Genomic DNA, 22,029 nt, shown 5'->3' with positions numbered 1-22,029 from the left:
TTAAAATTTTAAAACATTAAATTTGAAAACAAAAAAAATCTTTTGTCTTAAGAACTTGCATTAAGGGCCCCCTTCGTGTAGTAGTGTTGAATGCAATGAGAGACAAGTTGTCTCTAATCATACTAGGAAATTTTGTGAGGAAAAGTTGTTCAATTCTTCGGAGTCGACTACCCCCCACAAAATGAAGAGCCCAACAAATCATTGTCTTTATATAAAGTAACATGAATGGTAAGTGAAATAACAACCTTGATATAGGGGCGAAACAGTACCCCCCACAAAATGAAGAGCCCAACAAATCATTGTCTTTATATAAAGTAACATGAATGGTAAGTGAAATAACAACCTTGATATAGGGGCGAGACAGTAATAGCCTGCGTGTGTTAAAGTCAATTTTGCACTTGTTAGATATTATTGTCTTAAATTGATATGTTTTTGTCTTAATTGTTAATTGTCTTAAATGGGTCTTGTGGGTTTTGTCTTAAATGGTCATGTCAAAACCTAGAGTCTAAAATTCCTAATTGTAAATAGACTATTTTACTTCAATTTTTATTTTGATTATTAACTACTAATTTTTTATTTTATTTTTTTATTTGTATGGAATTTAACCTAATCAAATATTTACATAGAAAGACATTACAACATCTCTTCTATACTAGGCTGGATACCATATCTTCACATAATTAAAGTCCTCTACATCCATTTTAAATCTCAATCTATCAAACACCAAAAAAATCAAACACCAACAAATCTAAAATTAAAATGGAATTAAAATAATACTCTTACCTTTAATAATAAATTTCCTATTAATTTTATTTTATATTATTTTCTTAAAATGGAATTAAAATAATACTCTTACCTTTAATAATAAATTTCCTATTAATTTTATTTTATATTATTTTCTTCTGTTTTATTTTTATTTTATAGAATCAAAATATTTTCCTAATACAATATTCTCTCCCATATAAACTGGAAAGCTTCTCTAAACACATTTTTCTTATTATTATTGTTTTAAAAAATTTAACAATATTAAAAATTTATCTTTAATCCCTGGAAAGGGCACCATCAAACATGCAAGAAGTTTTTTCGAAATCGATGACTTCTCCTACTGTATTCCAATACTAATGGAGATCAATAAACATCACAAGCAAACATTTGGCATAACATGATGGCCATCAAGGAGCCAAAGTAGAAATTCTCTCACAATAAAACTTGTATTACCAAAGCAGTCTAAATTCCAGAACAACGCGAGATAATTGTATTACAAATTCAAACCAGATATGGTTGAGGTAAATTCCATGTGCATAACAACCCAACACAACACAAGAAGCACATCCTTCAAACCTGAACTAGCTGTGGTAACTGCTTGCGAACAAAATGAAATAATAACTTAGCATAATCAGAATCAAATAATTCTTATTGTTCAAATTTGTACAGATTGTCTAGGAGGCAATGTTGTTCACATGAACTGGGGAGACGAAACGAGAGATTTGTTGAAGGAGGCGTTCACAAGATTGAGATTGGGGTTGGAGCACATAGAATCCGTGCTCTTCTTCCTCCAATACTAAAACCTCAACGCTTTTCCCTTTCTGCCTCAACAACTCACAGTACTCGTGATCCCGATCTCTCAGCATATCTCTGCCACCGATGACCACCAGCAACGGAGGCATCGAAATCTCTTCCAGCTTTGGCGCTCCGGGGCTCCAAGGGTTGCTGAATGGATGATCTCTGTCACTGCCCACCGGGAGAGACAGCCGCCAAAAAGCGTCGTTCAACTCCAGATTGAGAACCGCGTCACGCGGGCACTCGCTCTCCGACCGCGTGCGTTGCTCGGCGCCGAAGTAGGGCTGCACCAGTATCGATCCTCTCAATGTAATGGGGTTCCACGCTTCCACACCGCCACGCAGCGTCACAACGTGATGTGCGATGTTGGCACCAGCACTGTCTCCCATCAGATACACCGCAGAAAAGTCCGCGTGGGACTCGAGCCACGGGTCGTGTTCGAAGTCTCCTCCGTCTCCCGCATGTGAGCTCACCCACTGGAGTGCCGTGATGCAGTCGTCGTAGGCGGCGGGGAGGCGGTGCTCCGGAGCCAATCTGTAAGCCACGGACACAACGATCGCACCGATTGTCGCCGACAATTTGAGAGAGAAGTTGTGATACTCCGGCATGGAGGGGGAGACGAGGCAGAAGCCGCCGCCATGGAAATACACGATTACTGGGAGTCGGCGCGTTTGTGGTTGCTGTTGGAGGTGAGAAGAGGGCATGTAGAGTCGAACCCATAACCCCAGCTTCTCATTCAACGCCTTATCTTTACTCACGACATCAGTCTCTGGTGCTTCTCCTTGCAAGGAGGAGTGGAACGTACGGAGATCCTCTGCACGGAAAATTGTGCCATCTCTGTACACCTTCAGTACTCCTGCAACGTTCTCCACTTCTCCCATCCTCACTGCTGAAACAGTAAGCCAACACTTTTTCCTTTCCTCACCCCTTCTATTCTTTCTCCCCGCTTTGTCTTTCTTCTTAACAGAAACAAACCAATTTTCTTTGGACAGACTGTTATGCAGAATGTCGCTACAATATAATGAAAACCAGACTAGTTGTGAAGGGATTTCATGTCGTGATGTTAGAATTCCGCTGAATCACACTCCAAAAAGCATTGGTGCATTTTGGGTAATTTGCATCTCAACTTCCAGTTTTGATAGCGTTTGGATCACATTGCATCAATGCCTGGACTCAATAATGGCCGCTCAATTACAGGTCAATGGACTCCAAATGTCGATTATCTTGAAATAGTTAATCTGATTTAGTTGATGAATATCATGATTGTATAATAAACTACTAGTAGGTGGCAGTTTGTACTATTCGGTGGTGGAAATGATTCTTCATAGTTTGGTGTTTGAGTTGGTTAGGCTTTTCCAGTCAGTTAGATATGAGTAATTTTCTAATAGGTACTTTTGTTTGGATTCGCACAATTCGTTTTGTAATAAATAGATTAGATGTACTAATGATATCGTTTTTAACATGTTACGGAGGAAATTAAATTTAAAAATAAAAATTGAAAAGAGAATATTTTTAATTTCAAAATTAATATTTAGATGCCAGTTATAGATTATGATAATTTTTTGTTTGTAAGTGCAGAAGTCGTTTTGTAATGAAGAGGGTAGTTATACTTGTGATAATGTTTTTAATATAGGAAATTGAAGTATGAAATAGGGATTGAAAAGAGTTTTTTTTTTTAATTATTATTTTAAAATTAATACGTATAATTTATTATAATTTATGAGAAAAATATATATAAATGGATTATTTTAATTTATTAGTTTAGATTTGTTTTAATTTTGGATTTACTAAGTGTTTAGAGGAATCAATTCTTTTTTTACTATAAAAGAGGTTTGTATATTAAAAGATTTGATTCCTCTAAGCTCTTGGGTTATTTTTATTTTATTTTAATAGAGTTAAAATGTTGACATTACAATTCTTTTTTAAGTAATTTGACTTATAGTCAAAATGTTAAACTTTACATTGCAACATCTCTACCATTAAATTAAAATAGCCATATAAATCTATTTAATATCAGTGTAATTATTTTTAATTTTACATTATACAAACTAGAAATAGATTTTTTGTTTGTTTGCTGATGATGGTCAAACTTTTTGGAAAATTGTGTATTCTTATTGACATGAACAATTCTCCCATTTTTAGGGACAAAAAATTTGATTTACCATAAATAAATAGAGAATTAATTCATTTGTTTTATTATTGAAAATTATTTATTATTTATGATTTCAAACTTTTTGCGATTTATATTGTTTTGAGATCGTAGGATCAATCACATCATCAATTTTTGGTAAAAAAAAGGAGTAAAACAAAAGAAGTTTTGAACCAAATAATATTTTTGTGATTTATATTGTTTTGAGATCGTTCTTTAAGATCAATCACATCATCAATTTTTGGTAAAAAACAAAAGAGTGAAACAAAAGGCTTTTTCAACCAAATAATGTCCTCCTTTAAGATCAATCACATCATCAATTTTTGATTAAAACAAGAGAGAAGAAAGTAAAACAAAAGACTTTTTGAACCAAATAATGTCCTCGAACAAATATAAAGAATTTGATCTACCTTGTGATTCAAATAATAGAGATGTAAAATGCTCAAAAGAAACTTCATGAGGCACAATACTTGCTAAGGTTTTGCAAATGGGGTAGCAAGCTAAGTGGGCTTGATTGTGGGGAAAAACTCCACAGTTAAGCGCGCTTGAGCCAGAGGAGTTCTGGGATGGGTGACCTCCTGGGAAGTCCTGGTTACCGGGTGCAAGCCCCGGAAGTGATGATTGATGCTATGTGATTCGTTCTCCACATTTCACTAGTTTCAATCCCACTTCTTCACCCCTGTGAGCATCACCCGATGCAATGAGTGCTAAGTGAACTATTCAAAAATCATGAGAAATTAGTCACTTTACGACTACCTCTCATGGAAATGGTCATACTTTGAATGACTTACTTAACGCAGTTGAATCCCAAAAATGATATCTAATATAATGCACTGCGTAAATCCCCCACACTTAAAGTCAAAGATATTTAATAAGATTTAATATGTATTAAAATAAATTAGTAAATTTAAGAAATCAAGTAATTAATATATAATTGTTACTTTGGAAAATATTTAATATTAGGTACATAGTAATAATATAATATTTTATAATGATTTATGGAATAATATTTTAAGAAATCAAGTAATTAATATATAATTGTTACTTTGGAAAATATTTAATATTAGGTACATAGTAATAATATAATATTTTATAATGATTTATGGAATAATATTTTATAACGAATAGATAAATATTTAGATTTAATATTTATTAAATTATATTAATAAACTAATAAATTTATCATTGTAGTATAAAATTAACATTTAATAAATATTTGACAAACACACTAATAAAATTAATTACATTACTTCGTTTGAAACGTCATAAATATTTATATTAAATTAGTATTAAACCATTAAATTGATTTAGAGTACAAAAATAAAATTTAAATTTAGTATTAAATAATATTAAATTAATATTGAATTAGACTAAATTATAAAATTCGATTAAAATGGTACAATTTTCAATGAGGATAAGATTAAGATAGAATATAAATAAGGAAATGAAGTATTAATATATTAGGTTAAATTAATAATAAATGAAAATAATTTTTTTGTTAAATTGAAGCTAATATTAATCCAATGCAGTAAGAAATCTATCTCTTTTATCTCTGCTAAGAAATGCAGTAAAATCATCTCCCAGATTGGGAAATTTGTTTTCTTTTTTATTTTCTCTCAAAGAAAAGGGAAGATCATGGCCACATCCATGGCCAGGAAAGGTTCCTTCAGGTAGCAGAAGCAAGTGGATAAGGTCGTGGAATAATACAGGGACATCTTCTCCTCACCCAAAGGGGCCCTTACATTGTTGGGTCAATCTTTCGATCAATCTGATCCCCATAGCACCTCTACCCAATGGGATAATATTTGTTGCTCTATTATGGAAAATGAAGAGATCAAGTGGTAGATCAAGAAGCTACTGCAAAAAGGCTTACAATCACCTTGTGAGGGCCTATTTTTACTTTTATACAAGAAGGATGGGACCTCGAGGCTCTGTATTGATTATCAGGCATTGAATAAAATCACTGTGAGGAACAAGTATCAAATCCCTGGGATTAATGATCTTCTTGACCAACTCAAGGGGGCCAAGTATTTCAACAATATTGATATGAATTCGGGCTATCACCAAGTTCCAATAGGGCCCACATATGTATGGAAGACCACATTCAAATCCAAGGAGGGCCTCTTTGAATGGTTGGTCATGACCAAGGTAAATATCATATAGATCCATTGATGGCAAAAATTGGTGAGAGATCAACTTCAATCTCAAACATTAATTGTGGGCTTTCCAGACTTAAAACCAATGCATTGCCAATGTTTTGGTTTCAATATTACAAATGCTTTGCTCTTGAGCCATGATCCATTGAATTGATTTGCCTCCATTTATGACTTCATTAAGTGGCATGGTAGCATTTCCATAACCCGGGAAACAAGGATAAGAAAGAGTAGCAATCGTTGGTTTTACATTTTTGGGGTGATTTTGTCAAATCCCACAAGTAAAAATGAGCTTGTAAGAGTCTCATCCAAAGTGTGGTTGCACTTGCAAAAGGGATGGTTCGAAGTCTTCTATTGGGGTGTCTAACTAGTTAGTTGAGGCTAATTCTTAGAGGTGAAGAATTTGTGCCATATCAACAGGCAATGTTGTTACAGGATTAAGAATTGTTGAAAAGAAGTGTGTCCAACAAGCAAGGAAAGACATTTAGTCTACCATAACACTACTAGGCTTAGATTCATAAGCATGGTGGGCTTCAGGTTTCTGTTGAGATGACATGAATTACTGCAACACTATGTTATAATGTAGGAAAAGACTGAAGTTGAACTTGCTGAATTTATCAATGCAAAGGTTACCAGTATAAGGGGTTGAAAAAGTATACAAAAGAGTAAAATGTATGGGGTTCTTAATTAACAATTTGTCTGAGAGTCACTATTCATTTCTAGTATGCAATCTTATTCTAGTGATGTAGATGAGGTTAAAGAAAAGTATTGTGGATATAGAAGCTACTTTTAGAGACACCATGTGAAACAACTTAAACCATAATTAAAAATCACTTGTAATGACATAGCTGAGTCTAAATACCATGGGTGCATGAGAATGATTTTCTGTTTTGGTATCATAGCATAAGAATACCAATCATCATCATTATCACATCAGGAAATTGGCTCACTAATCTATGTCGTCTTCAACTTACCATTATGTTTCTTTTTGTCTAATTGTTTTCTACCTAAGGGAAAACATACATCTTATTTGAGATGAATTCAAAGGTACATTCTTGAGGTGCCTTTGGCACTGCCAAAATTTGGGCTTAGGAACCCTTCAAACCAAACAAACCTTAGACCATTACTTCACAAAAGAAAAGAAAGAAAAATCTTCTCCACTATCATAATTGTTCTAATCTTATATAAATGACTGATTAAACTTATTTTAAAGAAAGTCTCAAACCTACAACATATTTAAAAATCCAACCTACCATCCACCTGTCTACCCTCTTAGCAACAAGAATAATGTGAAACATCCATAAGCAGTCCCACTTTAGATTAATGATTTTCCCTCTCATTCAATTCACTATAGATATGAGAGAAACTACTATGATCAAACTGACTGGAGACATTTATGGCCTATTGTGAAAGTGCCAGTAGGGATATATTATTCATCTGCAAAGATGACCAACAGTTAATCTGTGAAAAACTGTATAATCTACCTTCTCATTGTCATTTGCAATGCATAGAACAATGTTGAAAGCTCACCCTTATTGTTTGTGTCAAATCTGAAGCTGGCTTTGAATTCAATAGTGTGAGTTCGATAAAAAAAAATGATAAAACCAAAGCCTCAAGATGTAGCCCCATCTCTTCTGTACTAGACTGGATATCATATTTTCACATAATTACAGCCCTCTACATCCATTGTAAATCTCAATCTATCAAACACCAAAAAAAATCAAACACCAACAAATTCAAAATTGAAATAGAATTAAAATAATACTCTTACATTCAATAATAAATTTCCTATTAATTTTATTTTTATATTCTTTTCTTCTATTCTATTTTATTTTTATTTCATAGAATCAAAATATTTACCTAATGTAATATTCTCTTCCATATAAACTGGAAAGCTTCTCTAAACACAGATTTTTATTTTTTTTAATAAATTTAACAATATTAAAAATTTAGCTTAAATCCCTGAAAAGGGCACCATCAAACATGCAAGAAGTTTTTTCGAAATCGATGACTTCTCCTACTGTATTCCAATACTAATGGAGATCAATAAACATCACAAGCAAACATTTGGCGTAACATGATGGCCATCAAGGAGCCAAAGTAGAAATGCTCTCACAATAAAACTTGTATTACCAAAGCAGTCTAAATACATTTGGCGTAACATGATGGCCATCAGGGAGCCAAAGTAGAAATGATCTCACAATAAAACTTGTATTACCAAAGCAGTCTAAATTCCAGAACAACGCGAGATAATTGAATTACAAATTCAAACCAGATATGGTTGAGGTAAATTCCATGTGCATAACAACCCAACACAACACAAGAAAGCACATCTTTCAAACCTGAACTAGCTGAGGTAACTCCTTGCGTAACAAAATGAAATAATATCTTAGCATAATCAGAATCAAATAATTCTTATTGTTCAAATTTGTACAGATTGTCTAGGAGGCAATGTTGTCCACATGAACTGGGGAGATGAAACGAGAGATTTGTTGAATGAGGCGTTCACAAGATTGAGATCGGGGTTGGAGCACATAGAATCCGTGCTCTTCTTCCTCCAATACTAAAACCTCAACGCTTTTCCCTTTCTGCTTCAACAACTCACAGTACTCGTGATCCCGATCTCTCAGCATATCTCTGCCACCGATGGCCACCAGCAACGGAGGCATCGAAATCTCTTCCAGCTTTGGCGCTCCGGGGCTCCAAGGGTTGCTAAATAGATGATCTCTGTCACTGCCCACCGGGAGAGACAGCCGCCAAAAAGCGTCGTTCAACTCCAGATTGAGAACCGCGTCACGCGGGCACTCGCTCTCCGACCGCGTGCGTTGCTCGGCGCCCAAGAAGGGCTGCACCAGTATAGACCCTCTCAATGTAATGGGGTTCCACGCTTCCACACCGCCACGCAGCGCCACAACGTGATGTGCGATGTTTGCACCAGAACTGTCTCCCATCAGATACACCGCAGAAAAGTCCGCGTGGGACTTGAGCCACGTGTCGCATTCGAAGTCTCCCCCCTCTCCTGCATGTGAGCTCACCCACTGAGTGCCGTGATGCAGTCATCGTAGGCGGACTATTATTTTTAAATAGCCATATAAATCTATTTAATAGCAGTGTAATTATTTTTAATTTTACATTATACAAAGTAGAAATATATTTTTTGTTTGTTCGCTGATGATGGTCAAACTTTTTGGAAAATTGTGTAGTTTTATGGACATGAACACTTCTCTCATTTTTAGGGACAAAAAATTTGATTTACCATAAATAAATAGAGAATTAATTCATTTATTTTATTATTGAATTTTTTTTTTTTTAAGAAAGAAAATCTTGATATTATATTGAGGAAATATAAAAACAAAATGTTCAGATAGTTCTGAATGTTTGTTGAAAAACTCCTTATAGTACCGATAGACAGCATCTCAAAACCAAGTTGAGCAGATAACCATCATGAAAACATGAACCTGATTAACAGCATTTTCAGAAGAAAAACAAAACCCATAGAAACCATTCAGCTGATCGGGAGATAAAGAGCAGACACAGATGATAGGACAAATTTGGCGGATAGAGAAGAGTCCTCAAAAATTTTCAGGTTCCGCCACCTCCAAAGTGACCAGATGGTGATGGGCAGAATGGGCCGGAGAGTTTTTTGGCGCCCCCACCAGACAAACGCTGCATCCACAGAGATGAAATTAAGATGTTGAAAAGAGAAAAATTGTGCAAGGTCATACCAGATTTGTTGGGTGACAGAGCATTTGAAGAAGAGATGGAAGTTTGTCTCCTCATCCATATTGCAGAGAGCACATCTGCTGGGGCTGTGCCATGACCGCCGCCTCAAGGAGTCCCAAGTTAAATTCTTGTTGAAAAGCACCAACCAGGAGAATAAGATAATCTTAAGGGGGCATCCAAGCTTCCACCAGAAGACTGGGAAGCGCCGATTTGCTGGTGCGTTAACAGAAATGAGATTAGAGTATATGTCCTTTACTTTTGCATGCAGAACATAGAAAGGAAGGGACCAGATCAGATGGTCATCAATGGTGGAACGCTGAAAGCCACCCCGCTGGAGGGAGGAAGACAGATCGGACCAAAGAGGGAGGAGGTCGATTGGGAGGCGAATATCATCAGCATCCCGAAGCACGGGCGAAGAGCCACTCCATTCCTTTATGATTCGGTTCCATGTAAAGTAGCCAGATCTGCGGAGGAAGAATAGAAGAGGAGGAGGAACCTGTAATGTTCCCCTGAATCCAGCGAAGGAGTCCAGACCAATGAAAATCTTTCTACTTGTGTAAATTTTCCATTTTAGATTGCTGAGAAAATATTGCTGAACCCTTCGGAAACTCAGCCAGATTGCGGAGCCTCGTTTGATGCCGATAGAATCAAATCTGTACCAGAATTCGATTCCCCTGCCTCTTTGATATTTTTGTCGAATGATGTCGCTCCACAGGTTGGTGCCATAAATACCCCTCCAAAGGGATTTACAGATAAGAGCAGCCCCAAAAATTTTGATGCTCAGAATGCCCCATCCATCAGAATTTTTCGGCAAGGTGAGAAGGTCCAGCGTTGCGAGATGAATTTTGCAACGCTCAGCCTTTGCTCCCCATATGAAGCAGGAAATAATTCTGTTGATTGCTTGGATAATGCAAGTCGGGAGAAGGAATAGGTGACCCCAGAAGACTGAGATCGTTCTTAGGATCAATCACATCATCAATTTTTGGTTAAAAAAAAAGGAGTAAAACAAAAGACGTTTTGAACCAAATAATACTTTTGTGATTTATATTGTTTTGAGATGGTTCTTTAAGATCTATCACATCATCAATTTTTGGTAAAAGAAAAGAGTGAAACAAACGACTTTTTGAACCAAATAATGTCGTCCTTTAAGATCAATCACATCATCAATTTTTGGTATAAAAAAGAAAGTAAAACAAAAGACTTTTTGAACCAAATAATGTCGTCCGACAAATATAAAGAATTTGATCTACCTAGTGGTTCAAATAATAGAGATGTAAAATGTTCAAAAGAAACGAAATGTGAATGTTGGAGAAAGTCAAAGATATTTAATAAGATTTAATATCTATTAAAATAAATTAGTAAAATTAAGAAATCAAGTAATTAATATATAATTGTTACTTTTTGGAAAATATTTAATACTAAGTACATAATAATAATATAATATTTTATAATAATTTATGAAATAATATTTTATAAGTTAATATTTTATAATGTATAGATAAATATTTGGATTTCATATTTACTAAATTATATTAATAAATTAATAAATTTATCATTGTAGTATAAATTTAATATTTAATAAACATTTGATCAAAAAACTAATAAAATTAACCACATTAGTTCGTTTGAAACATCATAAATATTTATATTAAATTAGTATTAAATCATTAAATTGATTTAGAGTACAAACATAAAATTTAAATTTAGTATTAAATAATATTAAATTAATATTGAATTAGAATAAATTATAAAATTGGATTAAAATAGTACAATGTTCAATTAGGATAAGATTAAAATAGAATATAAATAAGGAAATGAAGTACTAAGATATTAGGTTAAATTAATAATAAATGAAGATAACTTTTTTGTTAAGTTGAAGATAATATTAATCCAATGCAGTAAGAAATCTATCTCTTTGATCTCTTCTAAGAAATGCAGTAAGATCATCTCCCAAATTGGGAAATTTGTTTTCCTTTCTATTTGCTCTCAAAGTAAGGGGAAGATTGTGGCCACATCCATGGCCCCCAGGAAGGGTTCCTTCACGCAGCCGAAGCAGGTGGATAAGGTCGTGGAATACTACAGGGACATCTTCTCCTCACCCAAAGGGGGCCCTTACACTGTTAGGTCAAGCATTCGATCAATCTGACCCCAAAGCACCTCTACCCAATGGGCTAATATTTGTTCTCTATCATGGAAAATGAAGAGATCAAGTGGTAGTTCGAGAAGCTACTGCAAAAATCGTACATCTGACCAAGTTCCTCACCTTGTGAGGGCCAATTTGTACTTTTATAGAAGAAGGATGGGACCTGGAGGCTCTGTATTGATGATCAGGCATTGAATAAAATCACTGTCTGGAACAAGTATCAAATCCCTTGAATTGATGATCTTCTTGACCAACTCAAGGGGGCCAAGTATTTCAGCAAGATCGATATGAAGTCGGGTTATCACCAAGTTCCAATAGGGCCCACAGATGTATGGAAGACCACCTTCAAATCCAAGGAGGGCCTCCTTGAATGGTTCGTCATGCCCTTCAGGTTGACAAATGCCCCTACCACTTTTATGACATCGATAAATGACATCTTGCGGCCCTTCACCAACTAGTTGTGGTTGTATATCTGGACGATATTCTTATCTTCAACAAGAGTTGGGAAGAACACTTGCAACACATTCAACAGGTCCTTCAAACCCTGCAGTAGCACAAACTATGTGCCAACCTAGAGAAATGCACCTTTAGCATAAGCGAGGTCCAATATATGGGTTCCATCATAGATGAGTAAGGTGTGCATGTGGATATGGCTAAGATCCAATCCATTCAGGATTATCGATCCCTCACCACTCTCACAGAGCTTCGTAGGTTTTTGGGCCTTGCCATTTTTTATCAAAGGTTCATGTTGGGATTCTCCCATATCACTTGGCATTTGACTTAGGTTACCAAGGGTGGAGTGAAAGCAGAGTTTTGTTGGTCTGAGTCTCAATAGAAGATGTTCATTGATTTAAAGCACTTCCTCTCCTCTGCATCTGTACTCACATTGTTATACCTACAATAACCATTTGAAATTGAGACAAACACCTCTAACTATGCTATTGGTGCAATTCTTACCCAGTAAGAGGATCCGGTGGCCTATCACAGCGAGACATTTTCTGACACAATTCGGAAACACCCCAACTATGATAAGCAGATGTATTCAAGCATGAAATCTTTCCAAAATGGAAACATTACATTATGGGGAAAGAGATGTTCATCCACATAGATCACTGACCCCTACAATTTATACAAACCCAAGGGAAGTTACAGAATGATCACCATAAAAAGTGGTCCACATATCTGCAACAATTCCATTTGAATATGAAGTACAAGAATGGAAACACTAAACGTGTTGCAGATTGTCTCAGTCGGCCACTGATTCCAGCACTGACCATTGTTCTCAACTCTTATGGCGACAAGACCTCTAGATAACCACAACTATCTAAAAATCATCCCTAGTTCACCACCACATACCAAATGCTAGTGGATGGAAAGAAAGTTCTAAATTCCCACCTATAGGATGCATTAATATGCTACATGGGTTATTGTTGTGTTCCTTCAAGCAAGCGTTCCAAGCTGATTTGGGAGGCACACTACAGTTGTGTCACAGGACACTTTGTTGTGGAGAAATTTATGGCGATACTACATAAGTATTTTTAGTAGCCAAATCTCTAAGACGATGTTAGAAAATACATCAAATCCTACGCTAATGGTGCCATCACCAAGACAACTATTAAGAAGCAAGGCTTGTATACTCCTTTGCCTACTATCTCCATGGACTATGTGTCTAGTATTCATTCTACCAAGCATGCAAACAATTGTGTATTTGTGGTCATATATTTTCTAAGATGACCATATTGGTTGCTTGCAAGAAGAGTATCGCAACAAAGGCCACTACCATATTCTTATTTGAACGAGTCTGGGTACATTTTGGTGTCCTGCAGACCATTATATCATATTGGGATAGCAGGTTTCTAACTGTGTATTGGTCGAGCATTTGGTCATTGTTGGAAGCCAAGCTCACCAAGTCGATTTCATTCCACCCTCATACTCATGGCCAGGCAAAGGTTGGAAACAGGATTATTGTCCGCATACAACGCATGTACAACTATAAGCATCTGTGGACATGGGATGATAGTCTTCCCTGTGTGCAACATAGCTATAAAAATGCTCTACATAGCTCAACTGGCCACAACCCCTTTGAAGTGGGTCTGGGATTTCAACCATTATGTCCCCTTGATCTTGCATTGTCTTTTGCAACTAGATAGGAAGAATCCACACATGTATAGTCAGAGGATGATAAAACAACCTATTTTATTGAACACATCCAACACATCTGCTAGTAGGTGCATGACATCTTGGATAAGTCCAATGCCAAGTACAAGTAGCAGCATGATCAACATCAGATTCCACACAAGTTTTAGGTGGGCGAAACAGTTTGGTTGCATTTGCAGAGAGAACGCCTGAATGGAGCCCATTGGAAGCTCAAACTGCTTTCATATGGGCCTTAAACCATCAGCCAGGCTATGCTAGACAATTCTTTTCATCTCAACATCCCCCCTTTCCTTGGCCTCCTCCAAGTGTTCAATGTGGACCACCTTCGACCATACTTTCCATCATTATTTGACACCTCATACATTGCAGAACAACATACACCAAGAGAGCTAAACCCAAACTACATGGAACAAACCACAACTAATCGGATCATGGACATGCAGATCAAGAACACTCACTAGAAGAAGATCCAACTATATCAGGTTATCAAAGCTGGCCAACTCCTGCACCAAGGCAAGTGGCTCATGAGGGACTAAGTTCAGCAAAAGTTTCCCGATCCCATGGAGGCACTCAATGCACTAGGGACCATTGCTTCCTAAGGGGGAGGACTAATCTAGGTGGATATTGGCGATCACCAGCCTATTCCACTTTGGCCACCACCATTGTTTCTTTCAGTTTCCTTAATTGTAATACAATTTACTATTTTTGGCAGTTTTTCGGGTATTGAACCCCAAGAGTCGTTTTGAGGTCGTAAATGACGTTTTTTTTTAAGGGAAAATGACCAAACGTTAGTCTTTCACTCATATTTGTGGTTGAAAGTTGTAGTCCTCGAATATAACTTTCTAACGAGGTATCATATGCATCAAATGAAGATTGTATGCCAAATTTATGACCCTCGGAAGTTGATGTCCCAATTTACCCCAACGGAGCTCACAAACTTTTGGAGCTTCATCTCCTAAGGTTAGGTTTTTGGATGTTTAGGGTTTTCCATTCTTTTTCAATAATAGATAGGCCTCCAAGTATCATTGTAATATAATTCAAAAAGTATGTAGTTGCTAGATCTCTTATCAGAGATAAGCTACCATCGTGTTGTAGCGGCTACAACCACCCTCCAAAATTTTGCCTTAGCTTCGTTTTGGAGCCTCCCTTCCAACTTTTCATAGTAGCTTGTCTTGCTTCATCAAGTTCGCAAGCTTCAGTGATTTTCTTGCACAAAGTGATCCGGATCTTGGGGGGGAGGCCCCCAAGATCTAAAAAAATTAAAATGGATCTTGGGGTAGAGACCCAAGATACAGTTATTAAAACCGATAATAACTGTAAAGCTTACAAACAGTAATGGAAATAAACCAGCTAGGGTGATGGTAGCTTATCTCTGAGAAGAGATGTGGTGGCTACATGCCTCTAAACTGTAAAGGCTACATTGTGGCGGACAATCTGTCCTTTTACAAAATGTGACTTGTTACTTATGGTATTTTTCAGTTACAATACCACGGGTCAATTCCATGGGTGAATGGATACCATGGGTGGATTTTACAATACCACGGGCGGATGCCATTTACAATACCATGGGTAAATTCCATGGGTCGATGAATAATATGGGTAGATGAGTACCATGGGTGGATTTTACAATACCACGGGCAGATGCCATTTACAATACCATGGGTAAATTCCATGGGTCGATGAATAATATGGGTGGATGAGTACCATGGGTTGATACCATTTTCCATTCGAATCATTCCTCCCTCCTTAAGAAGCAATGGTCCCCATTGCGTAAAGTTCCCTCCTACGAAGCCTTTGTGGAATATGAAGAGCCACTGAAGATAAGGGTTTTATGTGGTTAACACAAAACCCTGATAAACGAAGATCCGAGGATAGAGATACCCTGTAATGCTTGTGACCAACTGTGATTCTGACAGTGTGAGGCCTAGCAAATGGACTTCGATGACAAGGATTTTATGTGGTTGACCCATAACCATGATGTTGGTTGCTGATGAAGTAGCAGGTGCCTACATAGCCTGGGGTGGGAGGGCACGTCTCCAAATAACCCAAGCCAAATGCTGCTATGTTGAAACTAATGAATGTGAAGCAGGTGCCTACTAAAGTGGGGTGGGAGGGCACGTCTCCAATGGAAACCCACTCCGAATGCTGCTCCAAAGTTAAAATGGACATAACTCAGCCAATATAACTCAGAATATTTATTATAACCTGTTTTTAGAAGCAGAAGGATCATTTTGCATCTTCCCATGAGTTGGAAATCCCTATCTGGACACTCTAAGATCTCAGATTCGTGCTGCAACAGTTCCGCCGTCACAAAAATTCTAATAAAATAGCTGATTTTAAATCAGCGATATCTCCCACATCCGAACTCCGATTCAACCCATTTTTTTTTTGAAATTGGGTGATTTTTCGAGAGGAATCTAGATCTGGTATTTGTTTTTGTAAATTTTGTACCAAATGTTTCAGATCTGATCTGCAAAGTCGCCGCCCAAAAAAAATTCCTGCAAAAAAATGAAAAAAGAAAAATTCTTCCTGCTTGACCCAAGAAAGTGCTCTGTGGAGGTTGTAGCACATGCCTGAATTTTGTTGAATATTGCTGCAAAATTTGAAACTGAAATATGCATCAAACCCTCATTCCCATGGAATCATAACCTGCTCTGATACCACTAATCCGGGTCTTGGGGGGGAGGCCCCCAAGATCTAAAAAAATTGAAATGGATCTTGGGGTAGAGACCCCAAGATATAGTTATTAAAACCAATAATAACTGTAAAGCTTACAAACAGTAATGGAAATAAACCAACTAGGGCAATGATAGCTTATCTCTGAGAAGAGATGTGGCGACTACATGCCTCTGAATTGTAAAGGCTACATTGTGGCGGAAAATCTGTCCTTTTACAAAATGTGACTTGTTACTTATGGTATTTTTCAGTTACAATACCATGGGTGAATGAATACCATGGGTGGATTTTACAATACCACGGGCGGATGCCATTTACAATACCATGGGTAAATTCCATGGGTCGATGAATAATATGGGTGGATGAGTACCATGGGTGGATTTTACAATACCATGGGCGGATGCCATTTACAATACCATGGGTAAATTCCATGGGTCAATGAATAATATGGGTGGATGAGTAACATGTGTTGATGCAATTTTCCATTCGTATCACAAAGGTAACCTGTCAATCATAGCTTGATGCATTCCTCTCACAGGTTGTTCACTCGGACTTGGTCCAAATGCAGGCTGAGTAGCTTCCCTAAGAAAATTGTGCATTTCTGGAGGGAAAACAACCTCCCCTCCAGAAATTGTGCAATCCTACCAATCAACACTCCCAACACGAATTGCATGATTTTCCCCAACAGGGTTGCTTAGCCCAGAATTTGCGCAAATATGGGCAGCAGTCAGCTGCTCTGCACAAAAAATGCACAATTCTCCTGGGCAGTCAGCCCAACTCCTAGCTAGAAATGCACATTTCCTTCAAGCAGTCAAACAACCTCTTGCATGTGCGGCTGAGTTAATCGGTTCTCTTTGGGACTGAGGAAAACAAGCTTACATGCATGGGATGCTTCTCCCAAGGAAGCATGCAAAGGCATCCCTTTTTTCAAGGATTTATGTTTTGCAGTTGGAGGTTACATGCAAGGATCATTTCAGAAACCTCCCTCCAAGTGTCGCTTTACCTAGATTTGTTGCATGCGCATCACAATCTCGATGTTATCAAAACTCATCAACCAGACACTACAGAGCTCATTCCTCACATCAACCTTGCAACTCTCACACCCCACATCACATCTAGGAGCAGTCGACACATTCAACTTAGTTGTTTTGGGGTAAGCCCGCTTCCCATGCCTTGTGTTGCATTTCTATCACTTTTTGTGTTTTCGCTTGTATAAGTATTATTTTCTTGATTTCATTGAATGCTTGCTGTCATTTACATGTACATTAGCTTTTCCTAGTACCGTTTTAGTTTTCATCAACATCTCACTGCTATCACATGCATGAAACTGTCTTTCGCGAATGGTCACCGTTTCGACGACTCACCTCACCCACATGCATGTTTTTCCATTTTCTCAGTATGTCATTCACCACTTCCATGCATGATCATTCACTTGTGCTTACTCTCGGTATCAACATGCATTTGCACTTACATTCACTTTTAGTTGCCCATCGGCGAGTCTGGGCAGCCTTGGCCCAGACTCTGCCTCACCAAGAGCCTCACTAAGACAACATTGTACAATCTTGAGAGGGAAGGCTCTACCTTCCTGTTATAGACATTTTTGTGCCCTACAACTCCAAGCATGAAATTTCCATAAACCAAGGGCTCCTAAGTCCCTAAAAGTGTTGTTCTAACCCTTAAAGGAACAAGGTCAACAAATTACAGCTTCTCCCAGAAGTTCTGCACCAGAAACTGCTCAGAATAAGTCAAAACAGGATCATTTCAGCTGCTCCAGTGGCTAGGTGCATTGCATTGCACCTAAATACACTGTGAGGGTGCGTTGCATTTCAAAAGTCCCTTCTGTGGGGTGCGATGGGCAAGAAATGACAAATGGCAGTGTCATTCCACGAGGTGGAGAGACAATGGAAGCTTCCAGAATCTTCTCCAGTGACACTTGCCTCACTGAATTCGACCAAGGATGAGTAAGAGGCCTTCAGTCTCCAAGTGGAAGCAAGAACTGACAGAGAGAAGACACTAATCAAATCACAAGCTGACTCATCCTCCTTACAGATATCTATATATGGATCCCTCATCCCAGAGATCAGGGGGCTGGAATTTTGCATATTGTAAGGAATTGCTGTTGGCTTTTTGAGACAAACATCAGATTGTTGGGTGATCTATGCTTTGTTTGAGGTGAAGAGGGGCTTCTTTGCTGGGAGGTTGATGCTGGGTCAGGAACCACTGGTTGTAACTCCTCCTGGATCTTTTCTTGCTTATCAATAAAAGCTATTTGAGTTTTCCTCCATGCTTTTGTATCATTGATGCTTGTTACATTTGTATGGTTAACTTAAATTTGATCCTAAGTTGTTTATGAATATAGATCCATGTACTTGTATAGTTTTCTTCTTCTATGATCTTACAGGTACTTTGTGAAGCTGGGCAAGTAAGGGAGCAGGTAGCTGGAGACTATCAAAGAAGAGAAGGATTGGATCAAAGGACTAGCGCAAGACACAGGTTGGTTCTTTCTATTCCTATTTATCTATAGTTCATAAAGGAAATACAAAAGTAGTTTTTCTCTGTTTGTTTCTAAGGTAGCTGTCACACCTTAGTGGGATAGAGCAGTTCTAAATAGACACTTTTCCCTGTAACAAAATGGCGACTCCGCTGGGGAGCTAATTAGTTTGTTTGTTTATCATTCTTTGTTTGTTTGTTTCATAAACTTATAAGTGGCATTCGAACTGCATTTGCCATAACAAATGCAAAGTAGACATCTGCTGCTTCAATCCATTCACTGGATCTGTTTATGATTTAAACAACTGATTCACAAACTATCTGATTGCCCTTGTGATAGCTCTTAGATCCTCCTTAGATCTACCCCTGATTGTTGAATTACTGATTGCTTTTTACTCGGCCAAAAACCAAAGACTGAATTGCAAACTGTGACCCGGAACCCGGACAGAGTCTCGTTTCTGGCCCAGCGCAGGTACTGTTAAGAGATCCTGAATTTCAGCGCACTTCCCGAAAGGGCAACCTGCGCTGCATTTTAGATTCTCTGTGTTACAGGTGCACTGATCAGACTTGCCCTGTGCAGCTGTGGTTCTTGTGTTTCATTCTTTCCAGTTCTATCTCTGAATTTTGCTGCCTGTGATCAGTACATGTCTATTTGAAACCCCTTTTCCTTGCTGTTATTCCGCCTCCTTTGTACAAAAGAACTGTAGATGTTTTTGTGTGTTTGTTGAGTCATTTACAGTTCTCCTTAGCAAAAGTAGCGTAATCGTACTGTCGTCCTTTGATTTGAATCTGTCGTAAGTGTCGATTTCAATCATTGGAAAGAGTTTGATTGCTGTTGATGGTTGATTATCTTGTTACTATTGCTTTTGGTCTGGATTTGTGATTTTCTAGTGTAAAAAATGAGTATTCATTTCAAAACCGTAAGGTGTCGTAATCATCTCTATTTTTGATTTCGAAAAGAAGCTTGTTTATGTTTGTCGCTTGAAAAGAAATTCAGATTTGTGCATCAACTTTCTTTTTAGCATCCATATACTAAGAAAGTCGAAAACAAATACATGCATGTGCATTTGCATATAGACAGTCTGTTTGGCTTGATTTAGGAAAGTGCATTTACAGTTTGCTCTTTGCTCTTTGTGAACAGATTCTGTCTTTCTTTTCCCTAGTAGCTAGGATTTTCATTGCATAAAAGAGATAAAAAGTTTGTTTATCATCTTTAGATTTCATTTTAGGAATTACATCTACATCTCGTGGTGAACCCAAAAGGCAAACTTCATAAGCAAGATCAACTTAAAATAAATTCAATGAATCTAACAACGCTTTGGAACTTAACGCACAACATTTAGAGGTCTAGGCTAGAGACGTATTCCGGCGTCGTAAAGCCTGGTAACTGTTGTTCTCACTGTTGGTTGGGTGATTCCTCCACTTTGAGACGATAAGTGCCAGTACGGTCTTGTGCTCCCACGTACCGTCGAGTATATTTTGGGAGACCGCTATAGGCTTAAATCCTTTATCCATAGGAAGCCGTGTTTGCCGCCCTATCGATCACAATGCACTGAACACAACATTCGGGAAGATTGACTGCCGTACCGTAAAAAGTATTCTGCAGTTTTGCGATTGGTTTGGTACTCCCTCTACCTAGACTTCCAGAGCAGTCCCTTTCGTTCCTTTTCAGACTACTTAACGGAAAAGGTCCATCTGAGCACTTGTCACTTCAGGCTCATTAAAAATCGAAGGAGACTAGAGTCATCTTTTGTTTTTTCTCGACTCTTAAAAACTGAAAAAACAAGTTGTGTCAAAGCGTCTAAAATTCATTTAATTCGGAAACATACTTCCCCTTTATTTTAGTTGATCGAGTAATCCGCAATCGTGGAAGAAAGTCAATTGAAACCCCGTCGTTCGTGGAGGCTTACGAGTCAACCGTCTTTGTCTCCGAAATCGAAGCTAGTACGGACAAAGCGAACTCGTTTAACCGGTTCCAAATCTCCTATTAAAGTTAGAACAAGTGTTCCAATGACATCAGAGACTCCGGTTACTCCAAACATTTCTGGAATCTCTGCCTCTACAGAAGAAGTTCAACGGCCACAGAGGGACAGTGATACTGATCCCAGTTTGAGAGTAAACACTTGTGTTACCGAACCAGTTCCATCTACAACCGGTTCGGAGAGTCTTACTCTTCAAACCTCTATCGCTGCCGATTCCATACCTTCTTCGGCACCAGAAATATTCTACGGACCTGACGGTCTTCCCCTTCCACCTGGTTTGATTGCCATAGAAGAAATTGTAGAAGATCCTCCAACAACTACTCCAACGCAATTTGGAGTCGGGATCACTCTATATCCTTCTTCATCAGAAGTTAGTCTACCACCAGCGGAAGCTCCTGTAGAATCGCTAGGTAATCTTTTGGATAGACTTCAAATGTCTGAACAACCGTCAACATCTAGGACTATGTCGTCTGACACAGCGACAACAGAACTCCCTGCTATCACTCCGACAATGTTTGCCGGTATACCATCTGTCCCAACTAGCTCTCAACCGCTAGAAGGAGCCCACTAAGGGGCTACTTCGACAGTGTGGTCTGTTCCTGTTTGTTCATCCGGAATAATATCCGGAAACTCTTATGTTGAGTCTCAACAAATTGATCCATTTGGAGGTCAATTTGGGTAGTCTGGCCCCCAAGGGCAAACCATTCCCTTGAGTTCTGGATTACCACCGTATGGGGGGCAGTATACCCTTTCATTATCCCCTCCGGGAGGATATCCATACGTCAGTTCACAACAACATTCAGGTTATACTGGAATTACCTCAAGCGGCTAGGTACCAATACTATCTCAACAACCAAGAGTTGTATATTCGATGCAACAATGCTTACCTACATCAAACATACCGACTACGCCGGCTATTGTGACGGTGTCGCAAGTTCAAGTGCTGCCTGTTGTATGCCAACCTCAGGTTTCTCAGGTTGTAATGCAACAGTCCCT

The 22,029-nt window shown here is 38.0% G+C and overlaps 2 pseudogenes; both read right to left on the bottom strand.

The window, feature by feature from the left end:
* Positions 1 to 1,238: 1,238 nt before the first annotated feature.
* Positions 1,239 to 2,756, bottom strand: LOC149185091 (strigolactones hydrolase CXE15 pseudogene; annotated as a pseudogene).
* A 5,547-nt stretch (positions 2,757 to 8,303) lies between these two features.
* On the bottom strand, positions 8,304 to 8,813 carry LOC149185090 (strigolactones hydrolase CXE15 pseudogene; annotated as a pseudogene).
* Between the last annotated feature and the right edge of the window lie 13,216 nt (positions 8,814 to 22,029).

The sequence above is a fragment of the Pinus tabuliformis genome, chromosome 3_2 (genome assembly GCF_031772625.1).
Source record: "Pinus tabuliformis cultivar Carrire ecotype Pingquan chromosome 3_2, CPIR1, whole genome shotgun sequence".
In the NCBI taxonomy this organism is placed as follows: domain Eukaryota; kingdom Viridiplantae; phylum Streptophyta; class Pinopsida; order Pinales; family Pinaceae; genus Pinus; species Pinus tabuliformis.
This window is presented reverse-complemented; position numbering and strand designations above follow the sequence as displayed.